This window comes from Schistocerca gregaria, chromosome 3 (genome assembly GCF_023897955.1).
Source record: "Schistocerca gregaria isolate iqSchGreg1 chromosome 3, iqSchGreg1.2, whole genome shotgun sequence".
In the NCBI taxonomy this organism is placed as follows: Eukaryota; Metazoa; Arthropoda; class Insecta; order Orthoptera; family Acrididae; genus Schistocerca; species Schistocerca gregaria.
The window spans coordinates 260,193,726-260,215,716 of NC_064922.1; positions in this window are offsets into that span (position 1 = coordinate 260,193,726).

Sequence of the window (21,991 nt, forward strand, 5' to 3'; positions counted from 1 at the left end):
CTTTAGTAATGAAATCCAATATCACAGCATTGCTGCATTACGAATAGTAAGGAGTTTTAAAATTCTCGCCAGTTGCGACTTCTAGAAATATGGCCATCTTGCATGTAGTCTACAAATGCTGGTTTGTAAATCTAATTCGAAGATTACCGCTGCACATCTGACTTGCAGTATGATGTATCTATCGGTGCTAAATCAAGTTAATAAATGTGACAGAACAAACAGATAAGTACACAACGACTTCTATACGCAAATGATTAGTGTTGCGAACATAGACAACAGCGATCTGTCGTACTGCTGCCACACTGTAGACTGCACCGCTGCTCTGCCATCTGTTGACCAAGCCGAGCAACTGATGTATGGAATTCCGCTCGATTGTATCCAAAGGCGGTAGTTAACTTTAGTTTCTATTTTGAAGTTCTCTGTGGCCAGAAATGAAGTAAGACTCATATCCACGATTACAGGTACCTTGGTCGTTCTAGGAGTGGTTATAAATTAACGTGTATCCGAAATATTGATGGTGAATATATTTCATACTCGCTTGACGTTTATCATAACGATTGTTTGCATATACCTTCGTTTCATTCGTGTCGTGTGCAATGAAATAACTTCTGAGTATCAATTTTTGTGGGGAGTATTTGCCGAACGGCAAATGAACTTTCACAACATGTGGTAAACGCATTACGTGGAGATACGATGAGGGGTGCACGTGTTGCTAGATTCCGTGACCGATTGTAGTAAATCTGGAGAAGTGCAATTTTAATTCAATTAATAACGATGACCGACTGCGTCGTGCCCACTACGCAGCCGGGCTATAAAGAACTCCGCACTAAGAGAAGGTGCGACAGGAAGCCGACAGGATATGCCACATTTACCGGAGCTTGTTCACATATAGATAAAAGGCATAGGTATTCGGACTGCAGCCTTCGCAGCAGCATCGGCAGCTTTATTCCCCGACGTGACCAGGGACCATGTGATATTCGCTATTTTTGACTTCATTAAAACAGCAAATACGAGTAGTTAATACTTTCAGCAAGAAGGCAAATACTTCTTAATAAATAATGATTAATGTACAATAAGGCGTCGCATAGCGACGGTGGAATTTTCTAAATAATGTAATTCGTCGTCTTTGGGCGGCAATATAAACAGAAAAATACGGATAGGTATGCGATCCTTCACTATTTTGTTCGCTGGAGAACAAATGAAGCCTTGAGCGCTAAAGACTTGTACTGTTTTTCTGAAGTAAGACGGACGCAGATTTGTGGCGGTCTGATCTAATTTTTTAACAAAATAAATAAAAACGTGTTCCGTCTAAGTTTGAGTGAAGTGTAAGAAGAACTGTTACAACTTATCGTGACGACGCACGGGTGACTCAAAAGGACAATGGCTATATAAAAGAGCGCTTAATGGACATGATACGGACATAAAAATCTACCGTCATTGTAGTACTAAGCTTAAGGTACGATATATGTTTTAATTATAATAAATATTTTTTCTGGGAATACTGAATCATTTAGCAGTGCTCATTCCTATCATCCCCTCAGTATTATTTTCATTTTAATTATGAATTTTGCTAAGATTACAGACACCAAGATCAGCAGTCCAATGTGCGTGTTACACTGATAAAAAGAAAACTGTTTTATCCTCTTCTTGCATCAGCTTTACTACTGAATTTCCCTTTTGTGTGATGTTACAGTTGTTTTTGCGCCCTTAAGAACTTTCTGGTCCCTTAGGAAATTGTTTTGTCATAACAATAACTTCGGGTATGATCGTATCTACGATCATGAAGTAATTAGAAAGACGATAATGCAATTTATTAATCAATAGCACGCTAGCTGTGACTGCTTCAAGCCACGCGAAACTGCAAGTAAAAACTATTCACATTTCATACTGCAATATTTTATGACAATGGTCAATCCATGATTCTTACGCCAGTTGTGATTGATAAAACAGTAAGCGAAATCTCAAACTCCAACTTTTCAATTGAATAACAACATCACTTCTATTTTGTAACATCACAACCCTCATGAACATCAGCGAGCGAATGGAGGAATTCGTGGATTCGTTGTACAAAGGGGTGCTATGTGTACAGTACATATAGGCCCTGGAGGGCACTACAGAAGATCATAATACACAATATTGAGAAGCCTGTGTCGTCGCATGTACTGGGTGGACTGGTAGAGAGTGGAAAGCTCTGCAGTAAAAATCGAGCACTGGTCTAGAAGCCGGAATCTAAAATGCTTGCTGCCAATGAAAAATGTGGACCCAACACCATAGTCGGTGTTAAAGCTCTCAGTATAGACGCAGGTGCTGTCTCCAAGTTGTGTGCAACGTTCGAGAAACTTAACAGCGATTGATCGAATCTATTTGGGTCTTTGGGAAATGAACTAAGTTCAAGATGAATGCAGATCTCTGTACGAAGCCAAGGCGGTGAAGGGCTGTCACCCACCGGGAACGTGGCAGGTAACGTAAGGTTAGGATTCGAAAGCAGTATACGAAAGCAAACTCTGGGAGGCAATAAACAAGCTGCTCTTACTCCGTATAGGCGATCAAGGGGAATTACCAAAAACGGTTGGTTGATTTGGAGAGTTTGGTTTGCCAATGGGTAATGGAGCCTTTACAACGTGATAAATCTGTGATAAGAAAATGAATGTTGGTTATGAGACCCTTTACTCAAAGAGAAGATATCGTGGAAAGACGACCTGAAAGAAAACAAGTATCTCCGTGATAAGAAAATGCTTGGTTAACAATGAACTGCATTTATTAGTATACAAGTAGGTTCACCATGTGGAGGGTCCGACTTGAGTAAGAGAATTTTTAAGTTTTCAGTTATTTCCCAGACATGATTTGCTGAAGTTCCAGCATCATCTGCGGGCTGTCATTATCTCTTTCTATAACAGGCAATGTACCAACAGACTGCCTCACTGTCTCATGGGGTGGAGAGGGTGTGGATCTCATAACGTTGGCATCATTTGAGAAGAGATTGTCGAAATTCCTCTCCTAAGTTTATAAAAGACTTTTTGAAAATATGTCGCTATTAAGGCAGTTTTGAAGCTAGAACTACAATAATTGGTATTTGGTTTCTCTGTCAGAAATAAAAAAAAATACTTCTTTCAACGTTTTTGGAAATTCAATTGCTGAGAGGGTAAATAGTGGGTGAAAAGTTTTTTGAAAGCAGATAAGTATTAAAGAAGTACTAAAGTATTTTTAAAGTTGCATCTATGAAAACTGGTACTTGACTTCTAAGTTAGGGATAAAAAAATATGTGTTTCAATGTTTTCGGAAAGTCATCTCCTAAGTGGCTGAAACAGGGTATGAAAATTTTTAGGAAAATATTTCTTTGTATTAAAATAACTTTAATTCTAAATCTATGAAAATTGTTACTTCAGGTCTAGATTAGATATTTAAAAAATATGTGTCACTAGAAAAATTTTCTATGGAAATATCACCGTAAGGACGCAAGAGGCATGATTAACAAACACCTTGAACTCGGTCTACCAGAATCGCTTTTTGGTCACAAGCACATCCACGAAAGACAAAGCTTCTGTGGCAGTAATTAGCCCGAAAACTTACTAGTTTGTGAAAAAAACCATAAAAATTCGATTACAGAGAAACAAAAAAGGTCTGTGCAGGCCATGCAACCCTTGCGAGTGAAGCAGTGGACGTACGGCTAGTCTTTCTATAAAACAGGAAAACTCTCTTTACTACTTGCATACATCGGAATTTGAGTTTTTGCGACAGTGTTTACAAATTTGAAAACAGACCAAGCGTTTTTATATGTACCTCTTTACTACATGCTGCAGTTTTCATGAATTCTTTTGCTACTAACAAGGCACGGTATTTATACAAAACTTTAACTGTTTTTCAAATTTGTAAATACTTTCTTATTTGTGTGCAATTAGTAAAGAGCATTCTTCCTGATTTGTAGAAAGATTATGTAAGCCCACTACTGATGCTGAAACTTCAGCGAATCATGTCTGGAAAATAATAGAAAGGTAAAAATATGCATTTTGATCAACGCAGTCCGTCTCCACAAACATTGTTGATTTGTAAGTGGTATGACCTCCTTCCTGTTCTCAAATACTTTCATTAGAGGAAACATTAACAGTTATACACTGCAAATAACATATCTATTTTTCTGTAATAGTTGGAAGGTAAATTTCCAGCTCTCGAAATAAAATTTTTGAGACATAGCATAAGTTTTTTCAGATGTTAATTAAAATGTTTCTCCTTGATAATCCCTTCTATACCATAGAGAAATTCTGTGTAGAGAGAGTTACTTGTTTTTAAAGAAAATAATGCCTGTACGTGGTCTGTATGTAGCTATATAAGTATTACCATTTTTTATTTTAGTTGTATGCAGGTGTTCTCTGTTTGTTCTGTTGACACATTCCTGATCGTAAGGGGCAAACGTGGTTGTCAGATTCGGCCTTACCAGCTGCGGATTTGTCAAACACGTTTGTACTCGTTCAAATAGGGTTTGTCAGAACTTTGAAGCAGACGCTGCTCGTGTTCCTGAGTACTTTGACGGTAGTAAGAATGGCCACAAGTGCACGCGCACTTTGGCATTGAGCTTGGCACTGTCTTTAAAGAAGAAGAGGAAGAAGAAACAAGACGCTAGTCCAGGGACTGCCTTAAAATAAGAGTGAGATTTACTCATAAAGTATAAATATGTAAAGAGAATTCTGCGCGCAACATCTGCAGCACCTCAAGTCACGTTATTTTGAGCGCATTTTAGCCCATAGAATGCTTAGCGTATTTTGGTGTTATTGCTTCGCCGGTAGATATACATCACCTTCAGAAGTACTGTGAGCTTTTTATATGGAACTGAAAAGCGATTCATGTTACCTAACATATCAAAACAATCTTGTGCGAACTGTTTACAGCACAGTTTTGAATATGTTTGTAGAGATGAAATGCTTCCGTTTCACTTTGTGGAGCAATATTTTGACTTTCTGTTCATCTTTCAGGAAGCTAGAATACAAATACCACGCATAATGTAGGGAACTGTCTCACGGTAGAAGTACTGAAATACACAGAACGGTTTGAAAACCTGCATAAACTGGATGAAATTAATCAGACTATCAAGTATAAATTTTATCTGCACATGAACGTAGCTCAAATATGTATACGCTGACTGCCAGTTTACTCAAACACACTTGCAAATTTAAATAGCTCTTGTCTCCTAAACACATGGTCTAAAAATCGCAGAAGTTGGCTCTACAATACAAGGCTTTATAATACCGTGTTCCGATTTTTTCAACATATTAGTGCCTCATATCAATATGACATTTACTGTTATACATTTGTTGTACATACCTATGAAAAGTAACTGGCCCTCCTTTCACAAAATTCTCTTTACACCAGTAGCTACAACAACGATACACAGTAGCTGTCACTGATTCTCAAACCTGCAGAAACGTAATATAATACAGCGCAGATAAGCGTAATGTTCAAGTTTTGCTATTAGCGCAGAATGAAGACAAGCAGCGTCGTCCCAAAATCACGTGAGCAGCCCGGTTTGATGCTGAGAACATGCGCAGTAGGCTATGCTCACTCCGTATATGTATATACTCTGTGGATTTACCCAGTGACCTCTGTACTCAGGTAATTTGATGTCGAACTCCAGCTGTCTGAGCATGACGGCCAAAGAAGCTCGTAATACGTTTCTTGCTCAATACCAACATGGCTGCCACGAAATGTCACGAGAGCGCAAAGCGAAAATATTTTTCGATTCTGTTTTCTCATCAGTCTATTACATTGCATGTTGACATAAAGTTGGAAGCCAGAAATAAGTAAAGAATTATGTATCACATACAGCGATGGAAATTTTTTGGCCTAACTACAACATTGTGGGCTAAGCAAACGTAAGTTTGTGCAAGCATGTCAAAGTTCCACGCTCTATGATCAGAGTTCTAAATCCATGTAGTGTAGAGATCAGTGGATTTATCCACGAAAATCTAAAGGAGTCATTACTCACAGAAACCATTATTTATATCAGCCTCCTTCGAATGTGTAAGAAAATTTTTAATAATGTGTAAAAGCCCTCGTAAAACTTCTCTGTCAAGTTCGCTCCTACATAGCCACGGTCGTGTCAAATTAGCTCGCATACATACCAGCAAAACTTTCAATTTAACCTTACATTTGAAGCAGATCTTTTTGGTGTATTCTGTATTTTGACACTAGTAGGAAAGGCTACAAATGCAGATAAAGCACTGTGGCAACAAGATTAAAGAAAAACAAGAAAACATGGAAACAACAAAACATGGAATGGTTTAAAATGGTAGAGAAAAATATGCATTATAACCTGTCAGTGGTATCGGGATCTGCGTAATTTGGGTTGACCGACCTTTGAAATAGCGTATTCCGGGTGAGACTAAGAAAAGAGCTGTATTAAAATTCTTCGTTGATGACTAATTTCATCTGTTTATTAGCCCGGAAAACAGATTGTTACAGGAGACAAGTAGAAGGTCAGGAACACTTTACAAAAATGGTTCAAATGGCTCTTAGTATTATGGGACTTAACTTCTGAGGTCATCAGTAAATGGCTCTGAGTACTATGGGACTTAACTTCTGAGATCATCAGTCCCCTAGAACTTAGAACTACTTAAACCTAACTAACCTAAAGACATCATACACATCCTTGCCCGAGGCAGGATTCGAACCTGCGACCGTAGCGGTCGCGATGTTCCAGGCTGTAGCGCCTAGAACCGCTCGGCCACCACGGCCGGCGAATACTTTACGCACAGCAGTAACGTTCCTTAGCTTAAGAATATTTCGTGAAAAGCAGGCTACTCGTTATTATTGTAATCAGGAGATTAGGAACCCGGAGTAATACTAAGTACAGAACAAATAAACATGGAATATGCAAGAACATATAAAAATCATACGCTGAAATCCTAAGAACATATACAAAACACGGCGTCCTGGTGGTTGGATCGGAAACTGTTTGACAGTCCCGATTTAATTGCCTTAGCGCACGCGTGACGCTACGCAACTGATAAGGGAAACTTCCCATCGCACCCGTCTCAGATTTAGCGGTAAGATGGCGCGTCAAGTATCGGGCGCACTTGAATAACGACGGTCTCGTGCTTCTATGGTCACGGTGTTGGACTACAAACGGTAAGGTCCGTGTTCGAATCTCACTCGTATTTCATATTTGTTATCATTTTACACAAAATTATGAACTGTCCACCCAGTCATTGATGTGTATATTGAAATTTGCGTCCGTGTCGTGGTGAAATGTCGGTTTGCAACAGCGACGTGTGACGAAGGGACCTCCTATTTATTATACACAAGTACCACATGTTATGACTCTCGCGTTCTTTTGTGTCATCTCGTTGTCACTGTAGGATTGTACGATGTGCTGCATGCACATATTAATAGCAAACTGTATTCATAAGAATAAGAAAGCTACCTAAGGTAGTTGTTGTGGTACAAGCACTTCCATAATAGTCCACGTTAGCCTCACTGCTGGTGAAGTACGCGTCCCGCTATGCACACTACTCTGGTCGCTAGGTACTGACTGACTGACTCTGCGACTGCGACTCCCACTGGTCTGCATCTGATGACTCCGTGGGAAGCTTGTGTAAGATACATTACATTGGCCATCGGCGGCTGTGGCGCGGTGACAGGGGGTTGAAGGGGCGGGATAGCTATGGTTTACACAAATAACGTTGTAGCAAAAAAGTATGCATGGCTTCTGAAAAGAGAAATTTGATTAGTTCCGCTGTTCCCCTCCTGGAATACATTCAAGAACACAACAAGAAATTAACAATAAGAAATGAGCACCCCTCCAAGCTAAAACACAAGAGAAGAAAGCAAAATCTGCACTGAATTATACTCGTCCTCAGTTTTTGTGTCACCTCGTTGTTAGCGTAGGCTTGTACCGTGGGAAACAAGACGAGGATGTTGTTGATAGCCGGTATCCTCTTTCTACAACACAACTGCATGCATATATTAACAGGATCCTGTATTTATGTTAATAAGAAAGCCACTTACGCTGTGGTACAAGCTCTTCCATAACAGTCCACATTAGCCTCACTTCTGAAGTACACATCCCGCTATGTACAATACTCTGGTCGCTAGGTACTGACTGACTCTGAGCTAAAGGATCAGACTGCGACTGCGACTCCAACTGGGCTGCGTCAGATGACTCGACTCGTGGACTCACTGGATGACTGACTGGGCCCTCTGGTCCGCATTTGTGATCTAAAAACTGGTGGCCGAGAGGACATTGGCGGTGCGGTTCTTGCGAATCTGTCTTTGGCCTCTACCGATCTTTTCACAACCTCTTCTCCGCCCCGTGTGCTGACGACAGCTTAGGCACATCACAACCCCCCCCCCCCCCCCCCCACGAAATGCTTCGTCATTGTCGTGTGGTGAGGCTGTGAATGACAACGGGGAGACAGATTGCTGTGACATAGAGACGAGCCGGGAGCCGTAGCTGTGGAGGACGACATACTCTGGACCGTACCCTGCCATCTGGCTTCTGAACCGACAGGAACATCCTCTGGAAAATTGCTGCCAGAGCATATGTCCAAATCTGAGGATGCGTCGTGGGGCAATGACGCAATGGTGGGTCCAGGTCCATTGGGTTGGCGAGTGGGGACGGCAGTGGCGAGGGCACATCGTCCATCCAATCCTCCTGGGATACACAGTGGCACCAGTGAGGGGAGGGTGGGGGGGGGGGGTGGGCTGCGAAGGCCGCGTGATCCTGTGAGGTGGTGAATCTTGGTTTAGAGAAGCACCAGAATCAGGGGACAAATGAAACGCACGCTTCTGGTGTCAGTGGTGCAAATCATCGGGACCTGAAATCAAACACATAGAAGAACCAATGAATTCCTGGATCACACCTCTTTCCTAGCGCTCACGGTTGCCATAAAACTGGAAAGAACAAGATCGCGTGGCACAAAACCATCTCTGCAGAGCATTGGTGGCCAGATGCTGCAGTGGGCGTAATAAATGGAGCAGTGTCCATAGGCGGGCCATGCAGAAGTTCCTCGAGTGATGGTCCATCTCATAGGTGGGAGCGATAGGAGGCGAGAAGGAGTTGCATCGCCTGTTGCCTTGTGTGGGTGGTGTGAAGTTTGATCATCTTTTATTTGAAAGTGCATACGAAATGTTCTGCTTCTCCGCTGGTCTGCGGGTGAAATGGAGCACTTGTGAGATGACAATGCCATTTCATCACTAAACTGTTCAAAATCATATGAAGTGAAATGTGGTCTGTTGTCCGTCACAAGTACTTCTGGCAACCCTTCTGTGCAAAGTATGAAGAACAACGCTTGAATGGTGGTATGTGACGTGGGAAGAGGATATTGGTGTTTAACCTCCCGTCGACAACGAGGTCATCAGAGACGGATCACAAGCCCGGATTAGGGAAGGGTGGGGAAGGAAGTTGGCCGTGCCCTTTCAAAGGAACCATCCAAGCATTTGCCTGGACTAATCTAGGGAAATCACGGAAAATCTAAATCAGGATGGCCGGACGCGGGATTGAACCGTCGTCCTCCCGAATGCTATGTGACGTGGTCTAGTTCATAAGCACCGCAAATGGGAACTTGCTAAAAGGGTCTACCAGTATGAGCCAACGAGTATTCCAAAATGGTCCTACAAAGTCAATGAGCACTAGTTGCCATGGCGATTGAGCCATAGGCCAAGTTGAGAAGGTCTGTGGAGGAGCTGATCGGTTTTCCGCGCATCCGCGACACTGTTACGTCATCTGTTCAATGTGGGCGCCCATGCCCAGCCAAGTACAGTACCAGCACGCTAACGTTTTGGTGCGAACCATTCCTCCAATCGCAACACATCCTTTTGCAATACTTTGAGAATAAGCACATGTGATTGTCCACTGTCATTTTGAACTAGACTCACTCCCTGTTGAACTGAAAGGCTATGCTGACAAGAAAAGTATTGGCCCGCAACTGAGTTCCGGATACTGTTCAATGAACGAGGCCAAGACGTACGAATTTAATGAAACAAAATCTTGAGGTCTGGGTTTGCTTCCATGGAAACTTGTGGTAAGGTCTTATGGGACCAAAGTGCTGAGGTCACCGGTCCCTAAGCTTACACCCTACTTAATCTAGCTTAAAGTAACTTACGCTAAGGACAACACACACAGCCATGCCCGAGGGGGGACTCGAACCTGCGACGGTGAAACAGCCTGGGCCGTGACAAGACGCCTCAGAATGCGCGGCTACCTCAAGCTGCTTCCATGGCTTGTGCAATTTTTCAGTAGTGCAAGGGAAAAGTTTCCAGCAATTCATAGTCCTGCGTATCGATTTGGCAACAAGAAGCGGCAGATGCATCAAAATCAAGAGTCTGGGCCAATCGGAAGGCGAGATAGGGCGTCTGCGTTGTCAGGTTTTGTCGTAGGTCGGCACACAATATCATACTGATACTGCGAAAGCAGCAAAGCACAGCGTTGCAATTTTTGAGTTGTTGCGTGTAGGAACTGGCTGTGACGGATGAAACAAGGACTGCAAAGGCTTGTGATCTGCCACTAAATAGAATTTGCGACCATACAAATAGTCATGGAATTTGGTGACAACATACACAATAATGATGGCCTCTGTTTCTATTTGAGAATAATTGCACTGACTTTGCTTTAAGAACTTTGAGGCAAAAACAATAGGTCTGTCTTGTGCACCAATTCTGTGCGAAAACACAGCGCCGATTTCGAAGGAAGAAGCGTCGACTTGCAAAAGTACCGGTGCGGCAGGGTCAAAATGCGCTAAACATCTGTCACTAACCAAAGCATTTTCGTATTTCTGAAATGCGTCTTGACAGTCGTTAGACCACATAAATGATACATTTCTGCTACGCAAGCGATGCAATGGGGCCTTGATCTGATCGGCATTCGAAAATGAACCTAATGTAGTACGACATCTTGCCGAGTACTCACAGCAGTTCGGACACATTGCGAGGAACAGGCAGGTCACGGATTGCAAGCAAATGAGATCGAAGGGGGTGCACATCTCGACTGTCAATCACATGACCTAAGGACTGTAGTCCAGTTTGAAAAAGTCACTCTTTTCGAGACGACACTTGAGGCCTGCTTCTGACAACGCTCGAAAAACAGTACGAAAATTGGCAATATGTTCCTCTGGTGTACGACCTGAAACGGCAACATCGTCAAGGTGGTTTAAACGAAATGGCACTCTTGCAGTCAGCTGTTCCAAGTAATGTTGAAAAATGGCGAGTGCAGAAACTCTGCGGAAGAGCAAAGACAAATAATTGCAAAATTGTAAGTGTGTATTTACAACAATCACTTTCTGTGATTCCTCATCCAATGCAATTTGCAAGTAGGCATCACAAAAATCTGTTTTAGAAAACTGACGTCCTGCTCGAAGCCTGTCCATGAGCTCCTCAGGGCGAGGTAACGGGTAAGTACCAACTACAATCTACGGATTAACTATAGACTTGAAGTCAACATAAATGCGAATGCGACCAAAAGTCTTAGGCAACAAAACTAGTGGACTTCCCCATTGGCTAGCTTTAATGGGAGCAGTTATACCATTAGCATGCTATTCTTTCAATTCACTAGCTACTTCGTCTCTTAAGGCAGTGGGCACGGGGCAGGTCCAGAAAAACTTTGGCTGTGCTTTGCCTTTCAGTGTTAAATACGCTACAAAGTTATTAGCTTTCCCATTCCTTCTGAAAATAGTTCAGGAAATTCTTTAAGCAAGCTAGCGACACTGCCTCTTGGTGCAAATGTAGATACTGACAGTACATTGTCGTGGATACTAAGGCCGAACAAATCAAAGGCATCTAAACCGGATATTTTCTCACTGTGTCTTGATTTCAACACAGCAAAATTCAGTGTCCTAGTGTGAGACTTGTGAGTGGCAGGCAAACTACACTGTCCAATCCCTGGAATTTTCTGTCCATTGTAAGCAGTGAGGTGCTTGCTAGAGTTAGAAAGGCGTGGTGAACTTCACTGTTCGTGCGTGACACGATTGAGCAAAGTTTCTGAGGCACGACGGCCAGCAACGCGACAAATAGTTTGTTAGGATGTCGTTGCACAGCGTTAGGGCGAGAATGAGGCACAACGTTAATCTTATATTTGTCAGAACCTGTTGTAGTTTGGAAAACACAACCCGCACTGACATGAAATCTCGTTTGGCTAGGGCCTCCCATCGGGTAGACCGGTCACCTGGTGCAAGTCGTCTTAGTTGACACCACTTCGTCGATTTGCGCGTCTATGGGGATGAGATGATGATGATGAAGACAACACCTAGTCCCTGAGAAAAATCTCCGATCCACCCGGGAATCGAAGCCAGACCCCTTGGCATGGCATTCCTTGGCGCCGGACACTTTTTTTGAGGGATAGTGGATCGGTGTGGGCTTGGAGGGCAAAGTGGGCAGGGGTCGAAACCCGAAACCTGACCGCAGTGTCCCCCGTACCACAACCGAGCCTGTGGGTCATAGGGAAGTGGGAGACGCAGGAATCAACAGAAGTGGAAGGCGTTGTTGTCATTTATTTGTTTGCATTATTCACTATTATTATGAAATTATGTGGACCATCGGCGACAGAGATAAAAATAAAATTGCCGGGTAAAGACAGCGCTACAGACTGCCAATCCTAAGGGCCCGGGTTCGATTCCCGGCTGGGTCGGAGATTTTCTCCGCTCAGGGACTGGTTGTTGTGTTGTCCTAATCGTCATCATTTCATCCCCATCGACGCGCAAGTCGCCGAAGTGGCGTCAAATCGAAAGACTTGCACCAGGCGAGCAGTCTACCCGACGGGAGTCCCTCGTCACACGCCATTATTATTATTATAGGCAACCCCCTCCCCATCTTAGTGAAGGTCTAACAAAGACCCCTTGAAAGATAGATAGCAAAAAATGTTCGGTATTGTGGGGTGTTTTCGAGAGCTGCATGGGCTGTTCCTAAATAGATCCAGAAGTGAAGGCGGGATTTAGGTTCCTCATGAAAGAGATAAGCGATCGCCCACCCTTTGACCGACGTAACAGCATGACATTTGGCGGTGGGAAAATGTTTGTCCTCCAGGTATAGATAGTAATATTCGAGCTTCGACTGTGTCTGGTGGCACTCGGAGATAGCAGGCAATGATTTGCTGCACGAGGTTGCTGCCAAACGAGACAAAGAGGGGAATCTGGCAAACCAATGTTTTGCAGTCGCTGTTTTGTGGCAAATTTCCTGTTCACTATGTGATATCACAGTTCCTGGGTATCCATAGGGAGGAAGGGCCGGTGGTCGGTACTCCACACTATGGGCCACTGGATAGTGGCATGTTTGGTCTCCATCACATTCTGGGGAACACGGCATAATAGTAGACTGTAAAAATTCTTAGTTCTGGGTGGGCGCGTATCTGGGAGACTGGTATGTATGTAACTGTAGTCGATGAAAAAGGTCGAAGTATGAGACAAATGAGGCATTACATGGCCGACAGACACCGGCGGTGAGGTGGAGGCAGGCAGGAGGACCTCAAGCAAGAGATGTGCTCCAGGCACTCCACTGTCTTCTCATGACACTCATATACAAGGCCTCAGCTCGCATACAGAAAATGACAAGCCCGAGGCCACCATCCCGTGGGGGCGGGGTGTCTCATAACGGACTTTAAACATGGAACCAGCCATGAGATAATAGCCAAAAGCACCAGAAGGTTGCACCCAGTCGCCGTTGGCAGACGGAGAACTTGCCCGATGTGGACCAGATTTGATGCCACATAAATATTAAGAAACTCAACGCATTGAAGTGTGTCCTGGCGGCGCAGGACGTTCTGGCGGACGTCGTTGCGGATGACATAACAGACGACGGAAATTCGTTGCCGCTCTGCATATGACCGTGGTGGTATAGGTAATGCCCAGATGCAGGAAAGTCCGCACAAGCGGCTGGGGTGCCACTTCATCTTCCTGGATGCCTCGTCCAATGTGCATTGCAGAAGATTTGTCGACATTCATTGCACAGCCAGCGGCAGCCCCATAAAGGGTAATCAATTCGAGGACGCTCGAATCTCAGAGCCGGAGCGAATGAGGAGGAAGAGGTCATCAGCATATGCCTGACAGCGAAAAGTGTGTTTTTCGCAGGGTAAGGCCAGTCCCCCAATGAGGAGCTGAATGGCAGTGACATACAGGAGGGTAGAGAGGGGGCACCCTTGCTGTATGGAACAGCGGATGGATACCAGCCCTGTTGAACGTCCACTGACTTGGACACGTGAGCTGGCACTGTCGTAAAAACGCTGGAGGACGTCGAGGAACGGAGGGGGGATACCCATTCGGGTCGCCACGGAAAACAGAAAACGGTGGCGCACTTTATCGAAGACGCTGTCGAAGTATGAACGACCGCTGCACGGAGTCTGCAGGCCGCCGCCATCGCAATTAAGTTACGGCACTCTCCTGTGGCTGTCTGTATGTTAACCTGTTCGCCAGGCGTCGTTTGCTCTGGCGAAAGGACATGAGTGAGTATTGTTCGGGGCCGCATTGCCAGTGAATGACCGAAAATATTTTAATCGGCATTGAGCAGAGTGAGTGGTCTGTAACTCGTGACCATCGAACCACGGGCTTGTTTGTGGATCGGAATAAGGATGCCCTCAGCAAAGGCAGGTGGGATTGCTTGGTGAGATGTCATCAGTTCTTGATACATAGTCGTCCACCGCGGTGCCATGAGGTCCAGGATGGTACGGTAAAACTCAATCGGTAAGCCGTCAATGTCGGGCGATCAGTTGACTGCACCCTTGTCGATGGCATTGCCGACTTCGTCTCGCGTGACTACCACAGGGTGCGCGTGACGTAATGCAAAATGGAGTCGTCTGCTTCAGAATCAGCATCTTCTCCACTATAAGTACGACGGTAGTGTTCGGCGAAAACATAGATGATGTCATTCTGAGTGGTCACCTGCGTGCCACGAGGCGAGGTCAGAGTGCTGGTGATCTGCCGACGACGCCGTCGTTAGTCCGACACTATATCATGCATGGATGGAATTTCTTAACCCGCATAATCGTGGCGCCGTGTCCGTATCACGACCCCTTGCAATTTCAAGTGTGCCAGCGCAATTATCCTCGCCTTAGTTCTTTGCCGCTGCAATTAGTTGTCTGGAGTTGGCGGTTGAGTGTCCAGATCTCAGTGAATCGCATAATAAAAGTCAACAGTGTTGCGATGCCAGTTGGTCATGTCCTTCCCGTATCTCATCAGTGTCCTCCGGATAGCTGGTTTGGTGCAGTTCATCCACGGTGTCAGGGTCGAGCGGTAGCGGGGAAGGCGTCGTTTGCAGGCTGTCCAGGCCTCAGTGCCTTGTTGGCGACAGGTAAGGTCACGCAGATGAGAAGTATTTAGTTTCCATGGCGCACGGCTGCGCCATACAGATTGTGGCAGAAGGAAGACCGTACAGATGTAAGCGCAATGGTCGGAAAAGGCCAGTGGCAAGTGTTCGGCGTCCCGTATCGCAGATCCAAGAGTTTGTGAACCATATATCCTGTCTAGACGGCTTGTGGAATGACTAGTAAGAAAGGTATGGCCAGAACAGTCGCCGTGTTGAACTTCCCAGGTATCGTGAAGCAAGAGGTCTCGCATCACTATACGTAGTTCCTGGCATGTAGTATAACGTGGAATCTGATCTTTGGTGTGCAGAACGCAGTTAAAATCGCCTCCCAGTAGGGAGTGATCATATCGCGCTAAAAAACAGGAGACGATAAAATTGGGACCGTTCATGTCATTGGTCAGTGTCTGAAGGAGCGTAGACATTAATGATGTTTGTCCCCATGGCAGTGAGTGCCATGTCCTGAGCTGATGGAAGGAAGGCGACGTCGCTCACAGAAATCCCGTGGCGGATGTAGATGGCCACTCCGCGGCCCATAGGATCACTCGCAGAGGCGTGGGCGGTAATTGATCCGGGAGACCGGCCAAGTGAATGTCTTTCATAAGGGCGAAATCAATATCCGAAGCCCAGAACACCTCCTGCATAAGGCGGATTTTCACCCTGGAACGGATGTTGTTGGTGTTGATGGTTGCTATCTGGTAGTCCTGGTAGCGGACTGCTGGAGGCTGATCCACTCCGGCGTCAGCGAAAGGACGGGGGCGTCGCAGTGGAACGTTGTCCCTATCGCCTGGAGAGGATTCTGGGGAGAGTAAGATTACTGGTTCGGCCCCTACGGCGCAGGATCCCGTAACGGGTCCTGCTTCTCGACCTCCTCCTCGTGCCACGCCATAGGAGCAGGTACCGGTGTATCGTCCATTTTGGCTGCAAAAGATAATGTAATGCTTCGCGGTGTAGTGTCGTCTGTGATATGTCCATGAATTAGTTCAACGACCTCATGCGGCGTCGGAGAGACGGGCGCAGGCACACCGGTTGATGTCTCCGTGCTCATAACGTCTTCGTCGGCAGTAGCGGATTCGGGGGCGTCGTGCTGGTCGTCGGTTGCATCATCCTCGACTTACAACGTCCCCTCTTGGCCGGAAACGGTGCGGCGCCTTCTCTTACGATGTTTCGGAGAAAGTTGTTTCCTAATGCGACCCTCCGTGTCAACGGAATGAAGTCGCTCTGGCAGAAAGGCCGCCGTAAGGACGATGAGCGAGTCGATCTCCATCGTGTTGCCGAGGGTCGCGTCCGGTTGCGTCGGCATCGTCGGAGCGGCGTCGATGGCCGGCCGAGGCGGCGTTCCGTCCGAGGTGTTCTCCGTCGTTGTCTGGTCGGGCTCGTTGGTGGCGTCGTTGGTGGCGACGTTGCAAAGCGGTAGGAGAAGCTAGAGCAGCGGCGTAAGTCACCGGTAGCACTGTAGGTTGCGACATGGATGGTCCTTCGGCTGTTGGAAGTTGTGTAATACGCCGTTGTAGGCACTCGGATCTAAGGTGGCCTTCTTTGCCGCACCCCAACAGGTCTTAGGCTTGGCCATCGTATTGCACGGCATCCGCCGATCTGTATGAAGGATGGCTTTGGAGATCAATGGTGACCCACCCGTCTGACGCGATTTAGGGCACGATATCTCCGAAACTGTGTCCACTTCTCCGCAGTGTGGCCATGGACTGCGCCTCTATGGTTGGAGTGCCGTGACGACTTACACAGCAGGAAATTCGAATGGCAGTTCGTAAATGCGTATCGTGCGCATACCATGGTCGACGGTTACCGCCCCCACATTGCCATCAGCACGACAGAAGCGGAGCCGCTGTTTGGTATCACCGTAGGTTATGTTCGCACGGCGCGCCGTTAATGATTTTAACATAGACCATGCAGCTGACGATCCACAAATGTATGGCGATAATATCGGTCGCCGAGATCTTCACTTGCTCTCGCAGAAAACGCTCAACCTCGAGCGCTTTGGGTCATGCATAATCGTTGCAGAAAGTAAATCGGAGTGTAGATTTATGGAAACTGTTCGCCATGGATCGTACAAGGTAAGCCGGCACTTAAGCAACGGCCGTCAGAATGTAAACAAGGCGAGCTTGCGCCCCGCACGCAGTCAACACGGACTCGTCCGCTCTGTTGCCCTGCCACCCAGCTATCGTGGCGGACACAAAGTTCACTGCATGTGCACGAGCCTGTTTTTTCTGGGAGTGGGCAAAACTCGCGTTTTTGTGCCGTTGTAAACAACCTGTTTTACCACATGTGCAACATGTTGCATTACGTGGTGAGCAATCCTGTCTTTTATGGCAAGCAAAACATCTGGGACAAGACTTTAGTCAATTCTCAGGCTTGTTTACATGTCTGCGCGGCTGTGTACGCGGTCGTTGTTGAAGCTGCTTGGGGAGTCACGAGCGACCCGATAAATCGGAGCTTGGTTAAACTTACCGACCGCTATGCACACGAAACATATTGCTCTAAGATTTGGAATACATAGAGAAGTGGTGGATCAGAGTATTTTAAAATCGATTTCCATATTATACTATCTGGGACATTGAATATTACAGCATCCATTATCATTAAATCACTGTAAAAGTTGCCACAATTACACTTCCTAGTCATGGCCGTTATTTCTGTATACAGCTGACGGTAAGTTTGTTCCAGCTTTTCTGCAAGCGAAGGAACTTACATCTGGCTGCAGCTACTTGGACTTGCTGGTCATAGCAGTTGGTTAATGCAGTGATTACTTGATCCTAACTGGGTTCTTCGAGAGACACATTTGGGAATAAGTTTTGTATGAACCTGAACACTGTGGACCCCCACAATCGAAAGACGGTATTGTGCTTGGAACTGACAGTGTGCTTGGGACTGTGTCAGGTATTCGAGCCATTCCTCTTCGTCTCGCGGTTAAGGCGCTGAGTCCGGAACCGCGCGACTGCTACGGTCGCAGGTTCGAATCCTGCCTCGGGCATGGATGTGTGATGTCCTTAGGTTAGTTAGGTTTAAGTAGTTCTAAGTTCTAGGGGACTGATGACCACAGCAGTTGAGTCCCATAGTGCTCAGAGCCATTTGAACCATTCCTCTTCTGTATCTTTAAATTGCTGGAAAGGTGGTATCATGGTTGGCAGCACTTGTTGGTCCTGTCTGTTGATCGGTTGTTGTGCGGCCGACGCAGCTCGTGCAGCCAGTAGTTGTTGCACTGTCGTTAGTAGGGCAACAATTTGTTGATTCTGAAACTGGAAAGCTTGGCGTTAGACCAATTAAACTGGCCATCGGCGGCTATGGCGCGGTGATAGCGGGTGGAGGTGGCGGAATAGCTATGTTTTCACAAGTACGTTCAGAAAAGAGAAATTTGTTTAGTTCTGCGGTTCCCTTCCTGGAATACATGCAAGAACACAACAAAAAATTAGCAATTAGAAATGAGCACCCCTGCAAGCTAAAACACAAGAGAAGCAAGCAACATCTGCTCTGAATTATACTAGTCCTTAGTTTTTGTGTCGTCTCGTTGTCACTGTAGGCTTGTACCATGGCAACCAGTGAGAGGATGCTGTTGACAACCGTTATCCTCTTTCTATAACACAACTGCATGCATATATTAACAGGAATCTTTATTCGTAAGAATAAGAAAGCCATTTAAGCTGTGGTACAAGCTCTTCCATAACAGTCCATTTTAACCTCACTGCTGATGAAGAACACATCCTGCTATCCACATTTATGTGGTTGCTAGGTACCAACTGACTCCGAGCTAGAGGCTGAGCTAACTGCGACTGCGACTCCCACTCGGCTGCGACTGATGACTCGACTCGTGGACTCAACTGGATGACAAGCTGGGTGCTCCGGCGGCGATCTAAATATAGTACTGGTGGCCGAGGGGCCACTGGCAGCGCGTTTCTTGCGAGTCTGTCTTTGGCATCTATCGATCTTCTCCCAGTCTCTTTGCCACCCGGTGTGCTGGGACAGCTTACGCCGCCACACGTTCAATTTTGGAAGTTTTGATTCTTGAACTGTTGTAACGTAATTCACACCCATTTATTTGTTGTTTTCATACCTGAGTGGTCTATGTGGCGTCTCACAGGCTCTCACTATTCATCATATTTGCTTGTAACAGTAGTATATTCTTACCATATGACTCATAATCTACAACCGATGTGTAGCATAACAATTACAAAGACCATAGAAGGAGTAAAGAATTGTCAATGAGGGAGTGGACAGTTCATACTATTTTCATAAAAAATAAGAAAAATAAAAATTGGGGCTTGAAGGGGAATTGAACAGGCATTTTCCCCTTTGCCATCCAGCGCCTTGAGCCCACAACCACAACGCCAGGGCTATACCAGCTAGCTCGATGTTGCTTATTTTTATCTTCGACTGTTCACTGTTTCTATTTTGCTTGGTTTTCTCACAGTTCAGTACACCTTCCTATTTTCATGCTTTATCTGTGTTCAGTTTTTGACAGACTATCCTCTGTACCATCTCAGCACTAGACCTGAGGGGGCTGTGATTGGGATTTTCTCTTGTCAGTGAAGAGGTAAGGGAGATTTGAGGCATCACATATCTTCCAAGAATCATATAAATGGATTCACAGTAGCATCGACATCAAAGTCTGTTTCTGCATACATGGTTGAACTGCTAAAATTATGGGAGTATTTATTTTCTATTCCTGCATACAATGGCACTGTGGAAAGATTATTTTCGCTGACGTCGCCCCAGTGTACTGGTTAAAGAAATCGACTGCTGCCAGACACTGTGGAATCAGTCTTACAGTGCCAGTTTAACTACAAGTTAACTTGGATGGCGTTTTATAAATACGTCAAGGGTTAAAAAACACTTCCTCAAAAAGGTGAAATCTTCGGAAAAACATGGTATACCAACTACTTCTGCCACAACGAGTTCAATGTAATTGTGTTCTAGTTAAAAATTAATCATTTTAAATAAATTTTTACATCATTTCTACATCACTATCTCAGAGTGTCCGACGAGGTCCCAGCTAGATATGGCAACCCTACACTTGGTACATTTGTTAGGCACCTGTCTAAACGACATCGCATACACTGCATGCATCCACGGCGGTTTCGCATTTTTTTTTCTTTCCGGCTGCTGTTGTGAGTACAGAAAAAAACTATGTTGTTTTGCTTAGCTTTACGCTTGAGAGAGACGGCTAGGAAACTGAAGATACAGTATCTATAACTGGGCTTGAACAGGTGCAGGCAGCTGGACGGATACGTCGAGAAATTTCAACAAATATTGTGAAGAACATAATCATGGATTACTTTTTACTTCAGCAGGCTCCATAAACTGGCAGTTTTCTAGAATATATTCGTATAATGGATAATACATATGGAGAGGTTTTAATAAAGCAAGGTGATAGACAAGGGTGTACTTTACTGACTACACGTTTTAATATTTATACAATCGACGCAATCAGAAAATGGAAAGAAAGAACACAAGAATGGATTAATGTAAACAGGAAAATACTATTATATCCTGATGACGTATTGTTGGCTAATTCTCAAGACAAACTACAAAAATCAACCTTTCTTCTAAGCTTTAATTAATGGATTATAATTTAAGACAGCACTACCTAACACTAACGCAACGGTGTCCCATGGGAAGTAATCAGCATGAAACAGAAATGTAGTATGATATTCTGGAAAAAGTTTAACACTTCATTTACTTGGGATCTGTATCACTTTTAAAGTGTAATAGCATGCAGATGTTAAATTACTGAAATATTAGGCTGGATGTGGCATTATTAGCAAAACATTACAAAACTACACGAAGAATCTGTCAGCTGATGGCGGAACCTGTTTAACCGTGTAGCAGTGAAAACTGGGTTATGAAGAGAAAAGATTCTACCAGCATTCTTGCGGCTGAAATGAAGTTTTCATGGCAGTCAGAGGTTGCACTAAGCTCCTGATGAAAACATACCACAAGAAACAAATATTTTTGCAATAAATGACACAATTGGAGAATACAGACAAAACTGGGAGGAATATATGGAACGAATGAAAGTAACGACAATTCTGAAGACAGCCTTACGATATAAACCCAGAGGGATCAGTGACATAGGATGGCCACATAAAAAATGGAACTAATGCCTCCATCGCCTTCTTTTTGGGTTGTCCTGTCCGATTTCTTGCTGTTGTTCAATCATCTCGTGACTAAATCGAGCAAATGAACTAATGCCACTTGCTATAGTAGATCATGCTAGCGACACTGATCGGAAAGAGGTAGGAAGCGTAAGGGCGCGTTATGCTGCCACGTCATTGCTCACAGGTGTGGCACGACGATGATGAATCTCTGAGACGCCCATTTCACCTGCAGCGTCGGTGCTGGCTAAAGGCGACTAAACCAAGCTGGTTCGCGTTTCGCGTTGCGACCATCGTTGTATGTTCCGTAACTTGAGCTGTGATTGGCTGCTTCAGGGTCACTACAGCAGTGTCGTGTTAGACTGCTGTTCGTTGCACACGGTTTATTGGGGCTGTATGCAGACAGTTTTATTCGTTGCAAGCCGTGGGAGCAGTTCAGTCACAACTACAATTAACTGTTTTAAACTTTGCACTTATTTCAGCCATTTTCACTCTCAGGATAAAAAACGCATTTCCACTTAGCCTTGGTTTCATTGCATTAATTCCCTATGATAAATGCAATTCCTAAGAACTAAGCACAGTTCTCTGAAGATGGGTCGATTTAAAATAGG